The sequence below is a fragment of the Pecten maximus genome, chromosome 10 (genome assembly GCF_902652985.1).
Source record: "Pecten maximus chromosome 10, xPecMax1.1, whole genome shotgun sequence".
Classification (NCBI taxonomy): domain Eukaryota; kingdom Metazoa; phylum Mollusca; class Bivalvia; order Pectinida; family Pectinidae; genus Pecten; species Pecten maximus.
Window position 1 is genome coordinate 33,625,749 of NC_047024.1, and position 15,954 is coordinate 33,641,702.

The following is a 15,954-nucleotide window of genomic DNA, read 5'->3' on the forward strand; positions in this document are numbered from 1 at the left end:
CCAGTGTCTGACTGACGTATTGAGTGTGTGTGATACCAGTGTCTGACTGACGTGTTGACTATGTGTGATACCAGTGTCTGTCTGACGTGTTGACTATGTGTAACACCAGTGTCTGACTGACGTGTTGACTATGTGTAATACCAGTGTCTGACTGACGTGTTGACTATGTGTGACACAAGTGTCTGACTGACGTGTTGACTATGTGTGACACCAGTGTCTGACTGACGTGTTGTATTGTGTGATACCAGTGTTTGACTGACGTGTTGACTATGTGTGATACCAGTGTCTGACTGACATGTTGTATTGTGTGATACCAGTGTCTGACTGACGTGTTGACTATGTGTGACACCAGTGTCTGACTGACGTGTTGACTGTGTGACACCAGTGTCTGACTGACGTGTTGACTATGTGTGGTACCAGTGTCTGTCTGACGTGTTGACTTTGTGTGATACCAGTGTCTGACTGACGTGTTGACTTTGTGTGACACCAGTGTCTGACTGACGTGTTGACTATGTGTGATACCAGTGTCTGACTGACGTGTTGACTATGTGTGACACCAGTGTCTGACTGACGTGTTGACTATGTGTGACACCAGTGTCTGTCTGACGTGTTGACTATGTGTGACACAAGTGTCTGACTGACGTGTTGACTATGTGTGACACAAGTGTCTGACTGACGTGTTGACTATGTGTGACACAAGTGTCTGACTGACGTGTTGACTATGTGTGATACCATTGTCTGTCTGACGTGTTGACTATGAGTGACACCAGTGTCTGACTGACGTGTTGTATTGTGTGATACCAGTGTCTGACTGACGTGTTGTATTGTGTGACACCAGTTTCTGACTGACGTGTTGACTAGTGTGATACCAGTGTCTGACTGACGTGTTGACTATGTGTGACACAAGTGTCTGTCTGACGTGTTGACTATGTGTGATACCAGTGTCTGACTGACGTGTTGACTATGTGTGACACCAGTGTCTGACTGACGTGTTGACTATGTGTGACACCAGTGTCTGACTGACATGTTGTATTGTGTGATACCAGTGTCTGACTGACGTGTTAACTATGTGTGACACCAGTGTCTGACTGACGTGTTGACTATGTGTGACACCAGTGTCTGACTGACGTGTTGACTATGTGTGATACCAGTGTCTGACTGACGTGTTGACTATGTGTGATACTAGTGTCTGACCGGCTTGTTGACTATGTGTGACACCAGTGTCTGACTGACGTGTTGACTATGTGTGACACCAGTGTCTGACTGACGTGTTGACTATGTGTGATACCAGTGTCTGACTGACGTGTTGACTATGTGTGACACCAGTGTCTGACTGACGTGTTCACTATGTGTGACACAAGTGTCTGACTTACGTGTTGACTATGTGTGACACCAGTGTCTGACTGACGTGTTGACTATGTGTGACACCAGTGTCTGACTGACGTGTTGACTATGTGTGATACTAGTATCTATCTGACGTGTTGACTAGTGTGATACAATTGTCTGACTGACGTGTTGACTATGTGTGATACCAGTGTTTGACTGACGTGTTGACTATGTGTGACACCAGTGTCTGACTGAGGTGTTGACTATGTGTGACACCAGTGTCTGACTGACGTGTTGACTATGTGTGACACCAGTGTCTGACTGACGTGTTGACTATGTGTGATACCAGTGTCTGGCTGACGTGTTGACTATGTGTGACACCAGTGTCTGACTGACGTGTTGACTATGTGTGACACCAGTGTCTGTCTGACGTGTTGACTATGTGTGACACCAGTGTCTGACTGACGTGTTGTATTGTGTGACACCAGTGTCTGACTGACGTGTTGACTATTTGTGACACCAGTGTCTGACTGACGTGTTGACTATGTGTGATACTAGTGTCTGTCTGACGTGTTGACTATGTGTGACACCAGTGTCTGACTGACGTGTTGTATTGTGTGACACCAGTGTCTGACTATGTGTTGACTATGTGTGACACCAGTGTCTGACTGACGTGTTGACTATGTGTGACACCAGTGTCTGACTGACGTGTTGACTATGTGTGATACCAGTGTCTGACTGACGTGTTGTATTGTGTGACACCAGTGTCTGACTGACGTGTTGACTATGTGTGATACCAGTGTCTGTCTGACGTGTTGACTATGTGTCACACCAGTGTCTGACTGACGTGTTGACTATGTGTAATACCAGTGTCTGACTGACGTGTTGACTATGTGTGACACAAGTGTCTGACTGACGTGTTGACTATGTGTGACACCAGTGTCTGACTGACGTGTTGTATTGTGTGATACCAGTGTCTGACTGACGTGTTGACTATGTGTGATACCAGTGTCTGACTGACATGTTGTATTGTGTGATACCAGTGTCTGACTGACGTGTTGACTGTGTGACACCAGTGTCTGACTGACGTGTTGACTATGTGTGGTACCAGTGTCTGTCTGACGTGTTGACTTTGTGTGATACCAGTGTCTGACTGACGTGTTGACTTTGTGTGACACCAGTGTCTGACTGACGTGTTGACTATGTGTGATACCAGTGTCTGACTGACGTGTTGACTATGTGTGACACCAGTGTCTGACTGACGTGTTGACTATGTGTGACACCAGTGTCTGTCTGACGTGTTGTATTGTGTGACACCAGTGTCTGACTGACGTGTTGACTATGTGTGACACCAGTGTCTGTCTGACGTGTTGATTATATGTGACACAAGTGTCTGTCTGACGTGTTGACTATTAGTGATACAAGTGTCTGACTGACGTGTTGTATTGTGTGACACCAGTGTCTGACTGACGTGTTGTATTGTGACACCAGTGTCTGACTGACGTGTTGATTATGTGTGGTACCAGTGTCTGACTGACGTGTTGACTATTAGTGATACAAGTGTCTGACTGACGTGTTGACTATGAGTGATACTAGTGTCTGACTGACGTGTTGACTATGTGTGACACAAGTGTCTGTCTGACGTGTTGACTATGTGTGACACCAGTGTCTGACTGACGTGTTGTATTGTGTGACACCAGTGTCTGACTGACGTGTTGTATTGTGACACCAGTGTCTGACTGACGTCTTGACTATGTGTGGTACTGTACCAGTGTCTGACTGACGTGTTGACTATGTGTGATACCAGTGTCTGACTGACGTGTTGACTATGTGTGACACCAGTGTCTGACTGACGTGTTGTATTGTGTGACACCAGTGTCTGACTGACGTGTTGACTATGTGTGATACCAGTGTTTGATTAACGTCTTTGGATTATTCTCTTTTGATCGAAACACAATGTTAATACAATATTAGAAGATAAGCATTAAATTGAAGCGATGCACCTTAATTACGTGGATTATGTTATTGGGAGGGGGAGCGGAGGTATACTACATTGTGCGCGTTACGTAATGGATATCATTGGGGGGAACAAATACAGGCTAAACATACTCTGCATGGTGGTAAAAAAAACTCTGAAGGCGATATGGCCTACTGGAGTCGTGTCGAGTGACGGAATGAACGTGGCCACTTGGACGACGCTTCATCCATCAGTCTGCTGGCTCTAGTGGTGAGGATAATTTTCTATTACAACAAACCGGAGGAAACCATTTACAGTGTAGATATTTATCAATTATCGACCTTTGATTAGGACGATAGAGTGTGTGTCAACCTGAAAGAAAAATATTAGCTAATGGTGAAGCCCGATGTCCATGTTATTACACTAGGTCGACATAACACCATAATGACAAAACGATTGTACATGCACGTAATTACAAGAAGGTGTCGATAGGGCGTTAAACATTTCTAAACTAAATTCAAAATTTAACTTTCAAACAAAAAACTATTTTCTGAAAAGAGTCAGTAAAAAAGTAAGTGTTTTAGCAATCAAAAAGCTTTAATAAAAAAAACCCTACAAATTATGCTATAAGACAAATAATTATTTCGTCATATTTGGCCATTTTTTGGTTGCAGATTCAAAATAATCTAATACAAAAGTACGGTGTATGTTGTATTATTGGTTCCATACGTTCCAGCTGTTCTGACCTTAGCTGTTGAGAGGACGTTACACAATACTTAATTTAACCTAAATTTAGAAACATAAACATGTCCTTTATATCGATCTGGACGTGGCGATATCCAATCCAGAATAAAAAGGAGCTCTTGACATACAGTCTACATTTTGTATGTATTATACGATAACATATACTAGTACGATACGCACTAAAACAGCATCGTTCAATATCTCAATTAAACTATTCATTGATAATATACTTAATACTTTGGAATACAGTTTAACTATTTCGCACGGCTATAGATGTGCCACAGACTGCCGGCAACATAAATCGGGTCACACAGATCACAAGGTTCTATAATGGACGTTCTTCGCCAGACCTTTCTGCTGGCAAATGCTAATCTCACAATGCCGTGTCACCACTCACAGCCAGCGACACCTCATCAATATACAAAACACCCAACCCAGATTGACATGGTATAACCTGTGACATTAACATTGTTCCGCATTGCTCTTCTAAATGAGATTTTCTTCCAAGGAAATTCTAATAAATCTCTGTTCTCTTTTTATGACAAATTCATTTGATAACGAAGCATGGGAAGGTGTTCCAGTCTGGTTTTTTATTTGTCCCCGGCTCGGATTCACATAAACCACCATGTTTAATCTGTCAAGCCAAAAATAAAAGTACCACCGGGTATTTCCCTTATACTGTAGTCTTAAATATATTCTCAACCGTCATTGTTCTTGTAAATAGTTATATGCGAAGAACAAATTCAAATCTGGGAAAAATATTTCGATGAGGAATTTCATATGAAAGAGTGATGCGACAGATAGACTAGTGATATAGGTGTAGAACGCACACAATGTAATGTTTTGCTTGTTATAGCCATACATCTAAGCACTACGTTTAGGTAGAGCGTTCGTTAGAGACGCATTAATTAATGTGGACTTATCTCCTTTTTTTCTAATGTGTCCCTGCTCCCCTCTTCCCCTTCCCTTTAATTGTGCATTCGCCCTTGCGAGGAAGGCTTTTGATCTCTTAAAATGTAAGTTGCTACTCCTGCTTCATGCTAAGTATTTTTGGAGTTGGACACTGGTTAATACCACAATGTCCAAACACACACACGACACGCTTGCAGATTGCACAAGACGTTAAACAATACAAAAGCATACCAAACTTAAATGACCAGAGAGCTATGTTTACAGGACGTAAACTGTATATCAAATCAGTGTACAGACGATGAAATGTGGATTCCAGGATCATATGGTGTAATCAAAGGTCAATTGTTAAGAGCATTCTGCAAGTCGTCTCCCTCGACAACATGAAGACTTTATCTACGAGTAAAGACGATTAAAGGTCATTCCAGAATGACATCACACTGATCTAGCCAGGTATTAAATCTGGACACTGACACAGGGATAACAAGATCTTACAGAGCGGAAAACAGAAATCGGTACTAAAGTAATACACTTTATGTCCAGACTACGATATTTCACAGTGATGGCACTAGAAAGTCACACTCGAAAAAAACTCCCTACACAATAATTCAAGATGATTTCTCACGTTTACATTTCGATACTATTAGCTTAAGCTATTTATTCTAATGTCTAATGTATAACGTAATCTTAAATCTGTATGAAAGTGAAGCTTTGCGTGCAGTGACCAGCATATCTGGGTGAGTTTGTGTTGTAAACATTGTGTATTAGAATTATCTTTTTTACGAGAGAATGTAATGAATTTAGCGAAGTACCGATCCTTACAATCTCCTGTTTGTCTGGGCGTATATTGAGCAAAAACATCAAAATGATTAGCATCAAAACTGGAAAATTGATGTTGTCACGTGATTTGTAGCCATCAACGACCGACAGTGAAATCCCGTCTCAGTATTTTATTTCGTTTGAATATATTAATAAAATATTTTGGGCCGATCGAGACAGTTCTGCACGAAAGGCATTTATACCGATATAATATAAACAAAATACATACATATATTTGACATTTTGATTGTTGTTATCTCAAAAATGTCAGCTGAGATCGTCAAAAGGTCAACAAACAGAGGAAAGGTCATTTCGGGTTATCAGACTGATGTCCTGTTGGCGGGAAAATGTAATTCCATTTCCGTCAAAATGAAGGTACTAGTATTAAGTTTGTCAACGAATTCAATGAACGCCATAAAAATAGATTAAAAGCCTGGTTGAAATAGGGGTGATAGAACTTTTATATACATGCTGGTGATTACTTGATGAGCAATGTCTGAGTGCAATGTATGAAGATAGTAATTAATCTGGTTTGGATATATTTAAGCATTGAATGGTACGGGCGACATGAAATATTTATCTGTCACCCAAATTGTATTCATATCCACTATATACTACCATTTGGTAACAGTTCAATGCTTATATTTACATTCATTAAGATTTTTTGTTTACTGTAGGTTATGACGCGTTTAAATTTGCCGCTTACCCTATCACTGACGTCATCAAGTTCGAATACCGGAACAGCCGAAATTTCCCGTAGGAATAATATAGTCCCTCGTGTCGTTAATAATAGCAAACACATAAAAACGTTTTGCATAAATTTGGCTTTATTTTCTATTTCATATACGTTTATAGATATCGTCAAATTATTCACAATTGCATAATTTCTGATTGTTTAAAATCCAAGCCGTTTTTTGGCGCAATGCTATACCGTTAACATGTAGAAGTGATGCGGCTTTGAACGGGTATTGCACAGGACACACTCGATTCCTCGGAAACACTTCAGTTGCTATCGACTGGATTTATGTTATTTTCAGAAGAATATAATTTCTTAAATTCTAAATGAAAGTCGTCTTGACAGTAGGTGAAGACGATTCCAAGGATATTTCGTTCGAAACAGATTCCAGTCTAACCGGTCACATCTTAGCAGACGATTTTCAACTTCACAGGGGCTCGATTTTGTAAGGTGTTTGACATCAGTGAATAACCACAAAACTTAAACCAAGTATATATACACAACTGGAAACCTTGTAGATACTCCCGATTTTTCACAAGATTTTTTTTTATATAAATACTGGACTTTTAATGTTGTCGTGTCTTCCATTTATGAAAATTCGGAAACGAGCCCCTCTGAGTGTGACGACATTGACAATTTGATAATTCCTAGATCATGAACGGCGCTTATAGTTATTTTGTGTTGACTAGATTTTGTTTTCATTATAAAATATTACTCTCATAACTTGTGTAGCTGCTTTATTTTTTGTTGTGGATTATATAGTATAAATGCTAGGCCTTGCATTCGAAAGCTCTCTAGGTCGAAAGTAAGGCCAGGGCCATTGTTTTGACCTGCAACACCTGGGGCTGTATTCCTACAGTGACCGAATCACTGTAAATTGTAGTATACAGTCTCATGAATACAATTTGGTTTACTAACGACATATAGGCAAATGTAACACAGAATGTAAATATAAATGTATTATTGTAGCCTTGGATTGGTTTAGTTTTGTATTATTTAACGTCCTTTTAACAGCTAAGGTAATTAAGGACGGTCTCCAATGTGTGAGAGATGCATGCGTGTCTTTTAGGCTTCGGTATGTCGTGTTTGTCTCCCAGTGATAGCGTAGAAGTGTTGCCTTTTTTATATTGCTACCTCACTGAAGCATACTGCCGAGGACACCAAACAGGACACCCCACCCGCTTACATTATACTGACTATGGGCGAATCAGTCGTCCCACTCTCAACATGCTGAGCGCTAAGTAGGAGCAGCAATTACCATTTTTATAGACTCGGCCAGGGAACAGAGCCCAAAGACTTCCTCACCGGCGCGAACGCTCAACTTAAAGCCAAAAGTGAGCTACACCAAGCTCTTATATACTTTTGCTCCACTCTCACACTTTCAGATCCATCCCTTACTATGTTGGATACAGACACAGTTGAATACGGCCATAGGTACTTGAGGACGAAAGGATGGCATTCAATTTAGTCAGTTTACAAACCTCAAGTATGTCAACAAATGATTAATCGTACCAAAATGCGTCTGAATAACGTCCCTTAATGTATGTAAAGGTCAGCAACTCCAGTTTGTTGTAATAGAAAATTATCCTCGCCACTAGAGCCATCAGACTGATGGATGAAGCGTCGTCCAAGTGGCCACGTTCATTCCGTCACTCGACACGACTCCAGTAGGCCATATCGCCTTCAGAGTATTTGTTTCCCTCAATGATATCCATTACGTAACGCGCACAATGTAGTATACCTCCGCTCCCCCTCCCAATAACATACTCCACGTAATTACGGTGCAACGTTTTCGGCAAGATTTGCTTAGGATTACCAATTTCTTTTCTAAAAATCTATCCATGTTTACGTTTCAATGAATTTTATATTTTTGTTTTAGTTTATTTTACGTTCTCGCAGATATAGGACAGGGAGAACAGATAGGAAAGACTATTCTGGTCTCTCCAATATCTCCTAAATAGAAAAGGTTGAAGAAAATCCCCGATTCGTCAGGGGGCACAAATGTATTTTAATCTTATTACTTTAACAGTTCATGTTAATCGGTATGACACTTCAAGTGGCGAATTATCTCAACAAGCTTTCTTACGGAAGTGGCTTCGTGCATAATTATGTTATTTCGCAGAGGCTTTCCGGATGCTATTATGGGTACAAAAACACCAGAGAAATTGAAATACAATTTTGTGCGAGATTCGCGGTGTTTTTTTCCGGTTTGAAATTACACTTTACTGAGGTCCATGCGATAGAGATAGATGAAGATATTTTTGACCTGGCAGACCGAAGTCACAATCTGATATTGTTAGGGCAGGCAGCACAGGAAAGACGTTTTAGTAACATATCACAAATGGAGTGGACTGCTCGATGGTAAGTATATAGATTCAGAACTATTACGTTTGATTCACACTGATGAAAGTTTGTTTCTGTAACACACAACATGGAAAGAGTGATGTTCACATTATCGATGAAATTTCCAATGATAAGTTCTAAGACACTACAACAAGTTGAGTTTGTTTGCAGTCATATTCGTGAATCGAATCAGCGGTTTGGAAGTTCACAGGTTATATTGGTATGTGACTTTTATCAATTACCTCCAGTTTCAAATGAACTATATGGTGGCTCTGGAAAACACAGTCAAATTGTTTGATCAATGTATCCCCAACTGTGTTGAATTAAACATTATACACATCCGAAATGATGGTTGAGTGAATTAATTCTGTTACTGAACGAACGAGGGGCAATTTGTCCGCAGAATCGGTTGGATAGTTACATTCCTTACACCGTCTGTAAAGGATGAAGATGGAGCAATTCATTTATTTGTAAGGAATGTGGATGGTTTGTATGATTATGAAAGGGGTCTAAACATTCAAGTTATGCACGTCTCAATATGATGATTCTTCTCACTACAGGAAATTTGTTGCCAAAAAACTGAGCTGAACCTGACTTGAAATTGATCGCCCGGTGATACGTCAGTGAAACTTGAGTCAACGGCCTCCGTGGGAAAGTGTTGACTTATATAATACCTCGGTTGATGTAGCTTTCTGTTTGATTTATCATGTGACAAGAGATAATCTTAAACCTTGTGTATTTACTTACTACAATGCAGTAAATAAATATGTTATTGCCAGGAGGATACAGCTGCCATTACAATTATGCAATGACGGTTCACTAATCACAAGTTATGCCCCTTAACTCGGTTTTATTTCACTTTGAAACTAATTCCAGCCCAGCCAGTTCGTGATCTTATCTTTTCTCTTCTTTCTTAACTTTCTTCTTCCTAATGTCTCCCTTGACAATGCTTCACTTTTGGCCTTTATTTGAGCGTTCGCCCCTGTGAGGAAGGCTTTGGGTTCTGTCCTCTAGCCGAGACATACCAAGAGAAGGGTGTACCACAGGAAAGCATTCTCTCTGCTACACTTTTTGGGCTAAAATAAACAAAAATGTTAAAAGTTTATCGCCTTCAGTTCAGGGTTCCCTATACGTTGATGATTCCCTGATATGTTATAAGTCAAAACACATGAATATCATTGAAAGACAATTACAACAATGTTTGAACAAACTCCAGATTTGGGCGGACGAAAAAGGATTCAAGTTTTTTTTTAAATCGAAAACGGTGTGTATGCATTTTTGCCAGTTGCGCAAGACACGCGATAATCCAAGCCTCTCTCTTGACGGTACACCTATTCCTGTAGTTGAACAAATAAGTTTCTGGACATATAATTTTACAAAAACATCTCGTTTCTTCCGCATATAAAGCACCTGAAAGTCAAATGCTTTAAAGCACTTAATATTCTAAAGGTAGTGAAAAACACTGACTGGGGTGCTGATAAGAAAGTTAAGCTAAGACTTAAAAGAGCATTTATTAGATCAAAATTGGACTCCGGTTCCATCATTATGGGTCCGCTAAAAAATCGTTTCTTAAAATATGAGATATTGTACATCACCAAGGTCTGCGACGCACTCTTGGAGCCTTCAAAACCACACTCTACGTAGAGGCAAACGAACCATCAATGTATAATCGTCGTAATAAACTTCACCGCAATACGCACTTCAATAAAAATCTACGCACTCACCACACGCATGGGAGGCCGTCCTTAAATGACCTTAGCTGTTAATAGGACGTTTAACAAAATAAACCAAACTAAACCAAACCAATTAAAATCGAATCTTTTGAACCCTGTCTATTCCCTAGTATTCGATCCAAATTATAAGGAATTGTTTCAAAATCAACTAAATATACTTCATCGTTTGGGATACGGTTGTCCTCTCTTTTAAAAACTGCCCAAATTAATGTAGATTCCATTGCATCCTGTCGAACAATCGAAATTCCTCCATGGTTCATCTGATACTGACCCTCATATCTTTCGTTATCTTCGTTGTCTTTAGTTATGACAAATGCAACCTTGGGATGCCAGCTTCAATTTTCTCTGCAGAAGCCCATGCTATCTGTCTCACCCTTAAACACATTAAAACTAACAATGTAAGGGGAGAAATTATCTATTCTGACTCTCTACTGTCCTGCAGGATCTTAGTCACAGGAATCTGGATGATATCTCTATTCGAAAAACACTGGCTTTACTGTATAGTCTCGCCTGAAATTGTCATATACCGGAATACCTGGCAATGGAAAAGCAGATCGGGCCGCAAAAGCGGCATTCTCACTTCCGCCAATTAATTTTAAACTTCATTTTACCGATTTTAAGTCGTTTGTAACTATTTCTTTGTAATTACAGTGACAAAATGAATGGAATCAGTATGAAGACAATAAACTACACTCGATCAAAGGAAATATCGGTAAATGGTCCCCTCGATTCAGGGACAGTCGTCTTAGGATGCATACATATATAACGCATTCCTACTTATTGGAGCGCGAGGACCAGCCTCAGTTCATCGCGGGCAATGAACCATTTACCGTTAAACACTTTTTATTGGATTGTACTGATTACAATGACATGACAAGTTTGAATGTTCTTTATTTGGACTGATACGATATACAAATTTTGAACTATCTGAAGCTGTTGGTCTGTATCACAGGATTTGAGTAGCCAAGCACCTTTTTAATTTTCGTGAGAGTACCAATATTTATCGATATATTTACAAAATTTTCGTTTGTTTGATGTCGTTCCGTCTTTTGCCCACTTTTCTCAAAAACTTTACTCAGTTTTTTGGCCCTAATGACCTTTATAGTGTTGATTGACTATCAACACATTTCTTTCACATTATCAACATTTTCTTATTCAGTTTTTGTTTTCACATCATCAAAAATGCTTGTATTCATCTCGGGTTTAACATTTCCCTTTATGCTATCTTGACTTTTTCAGTTTTTTTTTTACAAACACTGCAACCGTGTTGTCAGAATTGACACTAATGTCACTTTCACACTGCATTGATCTAAACATATTACTGCAAATTTTCTTAGATTCCAAATAACAGCAGGTGACAGCTGCAACTGCTAAAAAATGACATTATTATTAGTTTTTGTCATAAATTTATAATAAAACTTGTCATCAATACCAATTTCACTCAAGTGAATTTCTTTCCCCATTAATACCATCCTCCATTTTCCCTCCTGCATTAGAAATTTTGCGATAATTTCGTTGTCTTTTTTTTCTCATGTGGTATATCCAAGTTCGATAAGGTGATGCTTATTTTCAGGAGAAAAAAGTTATGTTCATATAAGTCTTTAACATAAAGGCATTCATGGGAATCACCATAGCAATGACACTGAGAAATATTTTTGCTTTAATTCCCACCACTTCTTTAACACTTCCTCTGCCACATGATTTCTTATGTCACCTTAGTTGCATTTCACTCACTTATATTTACATTCTGTGTTGCATTTGTCTATATGTCGTTAGTAAATCAAATTGTATTCATGAGACTGTATACTACAATTTACAGTGATTCGGTCAGTGTAGGAATACAGCTCCAGGTGTTGAAGGTTAAACAATGGCCGCCAGTTACTTTCGGTCTAGAGAGCTTTGGAATGCTAGCATTTATTTACAGAAGCCACAACGAAAAATAAAGCAACGTCACAAGTTATGAGAGTATTATTTTATAATTGGAAAAATGTAGTCACCACGAAATTATTATTAGCGTTATTCTAGATCTATACGAAATATTATCAAATTATCAATGTCGTCACACTCACAGGGGCTCGTTCCGAATTTTCAGAAATGCAAGACACGACGACGTGTTTATATTTACATTTTGAAACTTTCGAGTTTCTCTGGTGTTTTCCTACCCAGAATAGCATCATTAACACCTCTACAAAATAACATAATTATTCGTTAGCCTTATCATTTCTATCGGGTATACTTTTATCTTTCAAGAACGTTTTTGTAACTTACGACGATTTGCTGAGTCTGGTCCAAAAGATCGGTCAGCTAAATTTGACATACTGATCTTTCGAAACTTTGTAAAAAAAAAACAAAAACAAAAACAAGAAGCGATAAAGTGTCAAGGGTAAAATTTACTTCACCACAAGTCTGTTTTAGTTCATATGTTACCATATTTCAGATACAAATTATAAAAATGTATTATTTCAAATTCATTGCTTTCACGTTTTAAATACGAGAAAACCCTAAAGAATATGAATTTCAGAGATATTATGCGAACGTTGGCTTGTTTTTATATAGCAGTTGATTGGGTACCAGTGATGTAAACGTGCATCCTTGTAATGGTCGGATTCCTCGGGATCATGGTTATTTGTATTTTCGCGGTAAAACCGATCGATTGTGTGGACTTCCTGCTTTACTTTTTTGTTACACTTTTTTTTTTATCTTCGTTCCAATAAAAAGTGGCAATGAGAATACCGTCAGTTCAATTCCCAAATGTTTCAAAAATGTTTTCTTGAATTTATGATTTTTTTTTCATAAAATCGCCTATTCTTATTTTTAATGTAATGTATGTTTCTCATCTTGAAACTACATGTTGCAATAGAGTACTTGTATATATTTGACAGAAACTTGATATATGTCTCCTTGAATAAATTCACTGTTTCCATGATGGCATTATGTAACGGTGTCCTTGTGTTTAAAACGTTTAAAGCACAATATAATAAAACGGATGGGTTATACTGCTAGGTGTCTTCGGCAGTATACTTCAGTGGGGTAGCACTATAAAGTCTGCATCAGTTCGGACAAACACGAATATACCGCAACCTTCCGAAACAAGCACACACTCATCACACGAATCTCGGACATAGGGAAGACCGTCCTTAAATAACTATTGCTGTTGATAGGACGTACAAAAATGCTAAACCAAACACCAAAATATATCACAAACAGGTGCGCCAAAAATCTAGCCAACTATTGTATATCAAGGAGAACTGTAGAAAGAGTGTCATATATTTCTAATCCACAAACATGACAAAATTATCAACGGTAGAAACTATATCTCTAAATGTTCTAAATTTTCCAGTCTAGCCATACTGAGACTTAATCAGTTTAAGTTGATCCCAACCACAACGTTAAATTTGGCGTACAGTGTGCTGGTTTTATGAGTGATCGACACGTTCACAGACAAGATATCCACCATCAGATCCTATAGTTCTTCCATACAAACCCAGTGTGGTATAATCACAGCTAGACACAGGAATAGGGAACAGTAAGAAATATATTGCTGTATTGATGATTATTTTAATTGTACAAAACTAGTATTCTTAAATTTGTATGATTTGTTCATTATAGATCAACCTCAACAGACATCCTCGGTATTGGTACGTTCATGCACCCTTTCTCTCTGCGCCTCTGGAGCATATCAAGGTAAAATAGAAGGCACACGACTAGCTGATGCATTTCTTGTTAAAACCAGAGGATTGACAAACACGTTCAAGGACAATAAATATAACGGCGTGGCCACCTCGAGAGTTTGAGAGTCCTATAACCAATAACAGATCAAAATAGCTTTTCTATCCATAAGATAGCGGTGACTGAACCGTCAATTTTGCAATGACAATGTTCAGGGAGCAGAGAGCGACAAAGATCATAACCCATGATTAAACATGTATATTTTGGAATCCGACAGTGCTATATCGACATGCATTCGAATTCTTTGCACGAGATCCTAAAGCCACGACAAAAGACCTTCTTGGAAGTGCAATTTATAAATATCGGCTTATTAGCTTAATGTAGTTTATAAACGACGTCGGCATGCGTAATAACATATCCGTATACCATAGTTCCTCCTTTATATTTGGTGAATCGCTAACCCTGTTTTAAGTCGGTGTTTAAGTCTCACGGGAACCTTATTTTTTATGTAATTTAAATAAGTTCGTTTTTACTGTTTTGTACAATTCAGACCTTTAAAAATGTACGTGTGATATTTAAGAGTGTCGTTTTTAGTGTAATTAGAAAGAAATTTGGAGAAAATATATATCATTTCTAATTAAAGTTTATGTTCAATTTAACTGGATTTTTGTTGTCTGTGCCCTTTAAACTCTCGTAAATTATCCCGATCGGAATGGGTGATGGGTGCCCTGGAAAAAAACAATGTATCTGGTTAATGTCAGGTATGTAGAAGGGCGGGGGTATTCGGGCATTCCGATTATGGTTATATAGGCTGTATTCATAATGCAAGGGAAACTTAAATTTCCACGCATTTCGATAATTAAGGTAAAAGGGAGACTTTAAAGCAAAGTCCGTGAGAAAACAGCAATCTTCAAAATCCATTTCATGAAGAATTGGTACAACCCGTTTCATCTTTTGTATTTTCCTTGTCGAGAAGTACACAGAAACCACACTAATAATAATCATTATAAATGGCATGGTGTTTGTTCACATTTCGGAGGCATGTCTGCTTAAATGTGAAAATTGATTAATGCGGTAACAAGAGAAAACATGTCTCATCCAGTTATTTGTTAAAATGAACGAAGCGACTGTTAAAATACTGAACATCAAAAATAATTCAGGGATACACACGGTTACCAGTAAACATTGGTACGCCTTTATTCAGCTGTATACAATTCAAGACAATAATAAAATGATGCTGCCATCGCTGTTATCACAAAGGTTTATTTTAGAATATATTTAAACATATACTATTCAAGTATGTTTTCTACTTACTTTCGGCAACAGGGACAAACCGCATCCTCCCAAAACAAACACGTAACCACCATACACATGTCATCTCGCCTACATTTAAAGTGTTAATTAGTAAAGAGGAAACGAAAATTTAATGAAGGAATCGAATAAGCAATGGGGGAATTAAATAAGTCACAAGGTATGGATAAGGAATGGAATGGTTGACTGGATGATGGGAATGTTTAATAATTAGTTTTGGACCACTTAAAGTCTTAATCAGTAAAGAGAAACGAGTAAGTAATGAAGGAATCGAATAAGTAGTGAAAGAATTAAATAAGTAATAAGATATGGATAAGGAATAAAATGTTCGAATAGGTAATGGGAACGTTTAAAATTAAGTTTTGAACCATTTAAAGTGCTAATTATAGTAAAGGGGAAACGAATAT